Genomic DNA, 6417 nt, shown 5'->3' on the forward strand with positions numbered 1-6417 from the left:
TTTCCTTCACATCACCCCCATGTGCACACATATGAAAATATAGAAATCAGAAGATAAGTTACAGGGATGGCTTCTCTCCTTATACCATGTGAGTTTCTGAGATCAAACTCAGACAATCAGGCTTGGCAGCAAGTGCCTTTGCTCCCTGAGCCATACTGGCAGCCCAAATCATCTCCTTTTTAAACGTCACTTTGTCAATCATATTTTACAGAATCTCAGCCCCACCAAGAACAGAATTATAACACAGAACACAGAGATGCCCCAAGAACAAAAACAGTGGGAACCAGAGAGCTGGCCCCGAACTCTTCCTAATGCCATACCTTGCAGTGCAGAACGGTTACACCTCTAGAACATTCCATGCACACAGCAGACACCCACCACCTACTGTGTGCCCAGCAAAGTGATGGACTCTGGTGAGGAAGACATGGTTTCAGAAGGAACAGTATGTAAGTATTTGAGAAGAAAGGACACACAAAGTACCCTAATTGGAGATTTTTTTTGGATACCTGGTAGTTGAATCTGTCATCTGAATGAGTGTAGGCAAAAAGCACACATTTGTTGACTTACCAAAGAGGCGCCTTGATTCTCTAAGAAGCTGTGTGGTTTGGAATATTAACCACTACACAGTTGTACCCAAGCCTCCCAGAACTGAGCAAAATTGGGTTCTTCATTAAAAACAAATGACATTGTATATGTAACCCACAAAAAGCTGACCTGTGCAATGACCCCATCTGTACTACTTTCAGACAAACATTAGTTGACCATTCAAAACAATTTTAAATGTAATTTGAGATTATATTTAACTACAACATTTCTCCTTCCCTTTCCTTCCTCTAATCCATCCCATATAGTCCTCCACACTCTACTTCAAATTCATGACCTCATTTTCACTAATTGCATATATGTACATACACATATATTCCTAACTATAACCTGTTCTGCTCATATATTTCTTGTATGCATGTTTTCAGGGCACTCTACAGCCAATCGGTGTGTTTTCTTCCCTGGAGAAAGGCTCCTGTCAGCTTATTTGTTTAGGTATTTTATTGGATTCTTAAAACTACCACCTTTTCGATCCTTATTACACCCTAATTCCTTCCAACTCCCCAAAACTAGGTAAGAGAGAGAAGGTTAGAGGGAAAGGGGGCGTAGGCCTCTTTAGACTGGTTAGGGATGTCAGGTGGCTAGGGGCAAATCCAATCTTCATAGTCAGGATATCTAGCAATCCAGCAGTGCAGCAATAGCAACCCAGCAAGCACAGCAGCAGAAACCAGCAGCAGCAATCACCACAGGCCCTTTGGTCTCCCACTTATACCCTCTCCAGAGTCCCCAGAATTAAACTATCTGCAGTTGGCAAAAATCATTCCCTGCTAGTGCACCAGGCAAATCATAATCACCTGTTGTGAAGCAGCCTCTTATCGTACAGCTGAGATTAAAACAAAAACATAGTCACTTAACATAACTGGGTTTTAAAGAAAGCCAGCCTCTCTCTATACCCTCCTCTCCCATTCCCTGCTTTACTGAGTTGCCTATCATGCTCTGTATGGGGTTGAGGCCTCATGGGCTTTTCCTTTTCCAGTTCAAGGTGTTCATAGTGTCATCTTTTTTTTTTTTTTTTTTTTTTTTTGGGTTTTTGAGACAGGGTTTCTCTGTATAGCCCTGGCTGTCCTGGAACTCACTCTGTAGACCAGGCTGGCCTCGAACTCAGAAATCCGCCTGCCTCTGCCTCCCGAGTGCTGGGATTAAAGGCGTGTGCCGCCATCTTTGTTCAGCTCACATTGCACAATCATGTTAATGAGACTTTATGAGTGCAGCTTCTGGTATTACTAGGAGACATACTCATACAGCAAACTTGATGATCCCTGCTGGCCCTTATAATTTTTCTGCCTCTTCTTTTTCAGTGTTTCCTGAGCCTTATATGTTTGGAGTGTTTGCTATAAACTGGGACTGGGCTCCACAACTCTATGGACTGGTTGTAAGTTTCCATAGGTGGTCTCCTCTGTTGTAACAAGAAGTTTCCTTGACCTGTGGGTCATTTTAATAACATAAAATTAATTTGTCTGTCTTTCTTTTTGGGCTGGAGCCTTATACAGACTTAGTGCATGTTCTACCACTGAGCTGTGCCCCAGAGAGAAGATTGCTGTTGTTGTTTCTGTTGTTTTGAGACAAGGCCTCATGTCTCCAAGGCTGACCTTGAACTTAGTACATACCTCGATGGTCTTCTTTATCAACTCTGCTATACTTGGAATTAACTAAAACCCAAAAATGGAGGTGCATACCTATGAGGGACTTTTGCTTAATTTGAAATGGGAAGATCCACTTCTAATCAAGATATTTAAGGTGGGAAATTCCACCTTTAGGCTATGCCTTCTGCTGGCAGCCTATATGAACATAGACATAGAAGAAGGAAGCTTGCTTTTTGCCTGCTTCCTCTCACTCTTGCTGGCAAATCCATTCCTTCACTAGCATTAGAGCCTTCTTCTTTGGAATTCTGACATATACTCAAGACCAGCTGACATATCCACCCTTGTGCACTGAACAACTTCTAGATTCTTGGACCTTTTGGTAGTAGACAGTCGTTATTGCACTAGCTGGACCATAGAGCCAGTAAGCCATTCTAATATATCCCCTTTCTATATAGAGAGATTTATTCTGTAAGTTCTGTTACTCTAGAGAACTAATATAATACCTAAGGATAACCCTGAACTCCTGACCCTCCTGCCTCAACCCCCTGAGTGTTAGGTTTACAGGCCTGTTCTGAACAAGCTATAGGCATCACTGGGCAGATGGTCCTGGGTGATATAAAAACAGGCAGCTGAGTGTGACCTGGAAGCAAGGCAGTAAGCAGCCTTCCTGCTCACTGCTTTAGCTCCTGCCCTGTCTTCCTTTCATGATGGACTGTAATGTATAAAATGAAATGAACCTTTTCCTTCCCAAGTTGCTTTCGGTTGTGGTGCTTCTTACAGCAACAGAAGGCAAACTAGAACAGAAATTGGTACCAGAGAGTTGCATGTTTCAGTGATGGGCCTCACCATGTAGCATTTAACCCTTAAACTCCTTTGTGAGAGGGAGATAGACGGTTTTGGAGCTTTGGGCTAGAAAATCCATTGAATGTTCATTGCTTAATGAGCTGTTGTGGGAACTTGAAAGAATACTAAGATAAATGTAGAAGATGAGAGGCTGGAGAGATGGCTCAGAGGTTAAGAGCACTGGCTGCTTTTCCAGAGGTCCTGAGTTCAATTCTCAGCAACCACATGGTGGCTCACAACCATCTGTAATGGGATCTGACACCCTCTTCTGGTGTGTCTGAAGACAGGTACAGTGCACTCATGTAAATAAAAATAAATGAATCTTTTTTAAAAAGTAGCAGATAGAAGCCTGGTTTATGAAATTTCAGGGAGAAGCAAACCTACCAGTGCTATTCAAGGGATGTTGCTGAGACAGGAGATGCTAGTTAGCTGGGGTTGAAAAGCCGCTGTGATTAATAAGAGACCAGCATCACTGATTTGAAATCTCCTCCTCCTCTTCCTCCTCCTTGTCTTCCTCCTCCTCCTCCTCCTCTCCCTCCTCCTCCTTTTCCTCCTTCCTCTCTTCCTTTTCCTCCTTCTCCTCCTCTTCCTTTAATGTAATTTGGCATGATAGTGCTAATTTAAGGATTGCTGTGTTTAGTTAAGTAATTGTCCTTAGAGAGTTAATTCATGACATAGAATAGCTACTCACTAAGTGCTAGCTATTATTATTAAGTGCCAAACAAGTAGTAGAGATAAGAAATACTACAGGCACCTTTGGAGAAGGTGGTCACTTAAGACAGTACCTTGGGAAGCTGTCAGGGTTTGAATAAACCAGTGTCAAGAAGGAAAAAGAAAGCCAGCTGTGCTCTGTGAGTTACAAGCCAGCTAGGGCCACACAGAGAAACACTGTCTTGAAAACAAAACAAACAAAAAGTCATGGCAGGGCTGGGGCAATGGTTCATTTAGTAAAGTGCCTGTCATACAAGCATGAGAACATGCGTTCTATCCCTAGAAGCTGTGTCACATTGCCAGACTGGAGGCGGCAGAGGCTGTGTCTTATGGAACAAGGTTGGGGTCTGCAAGATGCCTTGGTAGATACTTTCCCACAAGTCTGGTGACCTGAGCTCAAGCTCTAAAACCTACATGTTGGAAGGAGAGGATGAACTCCTCAAGTTGTCCTTTGTTCTCCATACTTGGCACTGTGGCATGCAAGTACCATCCCCAAATAGTTAAATCAACACGGGGGCGGGGTGGCTCATGAAGAACGGCCCAAGGCTGACCTTGGGTCTCCACATGCACACACGTACATGCGCTCACTCACACCTGCACCACACAGCACTCAGCCAGCCACAGACAAGAGGGCATGCCAAAACACTAGTTTGTTTGAATTTCTACTTTTTTTGTAAAGCTCCAGATGCCTTTTCAAAGCATCGTTATATAAAGTGTAATTTGCTCTCTTCATTTCAGTTTGTAGCAACCTTGAACATGAATAGCATGCTTTAATTATGCATATGAGAGAAAAATATTTTGAGTCAGATTGCATGCTATTTGTCTTTAATGCTCCTCACTAGTTTCTCTAGCGCTCATAGGTTTCTTTGTATATAGCTGCTATTTGGATCTTAATTTGACCCTGACTCTTAGTTATTTTCATGCATTATCAGAATGCTTTTTAAAATTAAATATTTCGCATGTTTCCTATTCAGTGTCCAAGGGCTGTTTATTACTGCAGTTCGTTGTTCAGACAAATGTACCACATGCCGTATTCATCATGTTTCACTCAATTCTCCAGGGGCTCTGAACCATCTCATGGTCATTAAGTGAATCTGTCGCCTGGGAACCAAATGACTGGGAAGAGAAAGGCCATCCATAGGTAGGAGTGGGTAAGGGAGGTAGTGGGTTTTCCTGGGCACTGGCTCCCTTACCATCTCAGGCCTCACTCAGACTTTCTCTCTCTGCTCTGACCCTTCTGCCTTACTAGGGACATATTCCCTTAGCCTTATACATACACAACCAATAAATAAATGTGAATTAACAGGTTTTTTTAAAGAAAAATAAAATGATAGGGGCCGGAGAGACGGTTCAGTGGTTAAGAGATCTTGCTGTTCTTTCAAAGGGCCACAGTTCGGTTCCCAGCACCCATGGCTGCACAACTCCCAACCACCTGTAACTCCAGCTCCAGGGTCCTGATGCCCTCTTCTGGTTTGCACACATGTGGTATACACTCACACACATATACGTGTAAATAAATATTAAGATACAATAAATCTTAACAGAAATAAATACAAATGATACTTATGACAGAATTCCAGAAAAGATGAAGACTGATGAAAATTCTGAGGTTTTCCCTACTTGCAAGCTGACAAGGCATCGGCCCACCACAACTACTAAGTGCTAGCAGACAGAGCCTCCAAGTTTCTACTGGAGTCTCTCTGGGAGATAGGACATGGCTAACCTGCATGCCTCACATTCAGTGTTGGTGACACAGTCTCTATCTCTCATTAACCAGGGCTGGTGCTGAAGCATTGCTTCTACAGCGTTTCCAGCCCATTGACCACTCCACCACATTCAGTTATCAGAACCAGTCTCAGCCAAGAGGTGGATTGTGATGGTGCCTGCCTTCAATCCCAGCACTTGGCAGGCAGATCTCTATGAGGAGTTTAAGACCAGCCTGGGCTGCATACTGAGACCCTGTCTCAAAACAAACAAAAGTGGACTTGGCTTTGGTTTCCAGCTTCCCTTTCTTCAAACTTCCTCAAGGCCACTGTCTCCCTCTTCTCCAGGAGAAAATGGATCTTCATCTCCTTGTATCTTGCTCTCCTTTTATACCCATGCTGACTAAATTTTTCGCCAGCTTGACATAAACTAGAGTTATCTGAGAGGATGTGTTCCAGGTCCCCAGACCTCTAGCATAACTCATAGAAGTACAATACAGGTCATAGAATCCAGCATGTAGAAAGCACCACTAGCCAAAACAATAACCAAAAGCTAATCCATCGAAGTCCTTAAATGTACTGACCTTGCTTATTGCCTTCTATAGTTCTGCTTCTGGCTAACTGTTCTTGTTAACTGAACTATGTCAACAAGATCATGGTTTTTGTGCTTCTAAAAGCTCACCCTAAGAAAGGCTCAGTGCTACCCTGGGACCCTGAACACCCAATATACTTGCTGGACAGATAATAAAGACCTTTTATTGGCTTAAACCCATGTCTGAGTCATCTTTTCTGGTGGGTATGTCAAAACAGGGCAACTGACAGTTGAGAAAATGCCTCCATAAAATTAGGCTATAAGCAAGGTTGTAAGGTATTTTCTTATTAATGATTTATGTGAGAGGGCCCAGCCTATTGTGGGTGGTTGCTATCCTTAAGCAAGTAGGCCTGGGGTGTGTAAGAAAACAAATTCATCAAGC

General features: G+C 43.0%; 1 long non-coding RNA gene across 1 annotated transcript in view; it reads left to right on the top strand.

Moving 5' to 3' along the window:
• Gm14634 (predicted gene 14634) overlaps window positions 1-6208 on the top strand; it is a 59215-nt gene extending 53007 nt beyond the window's left edge. The window contains exons 3-5 of the long non-coding RNA NR_045852.1: window positions 1902-1975; window positions 4801-4881; window positions 5518-6208. This is a non-coding gene — a long non-coding RNA (predicted gene 14634). The remainder of the gene's footprint in view (window positions 1-1901; window positions 1976-4800; window positions 4882-5517) is intronic.
• Window positions 6209-6417: the final 209 nt, after the last annotated feature.

Source organism: Mus musculus, chromosome X, assembly GCF_000001635.26.
Source record: "Mus musculus strain C57BL/6J chromosome X, GRCm38.p6 C57BL/6J".
NCBI lineage: Eukaryota > Metazoa > Chordata > Mammalia > Rodentia > Muridae > Mus > Mus musculus.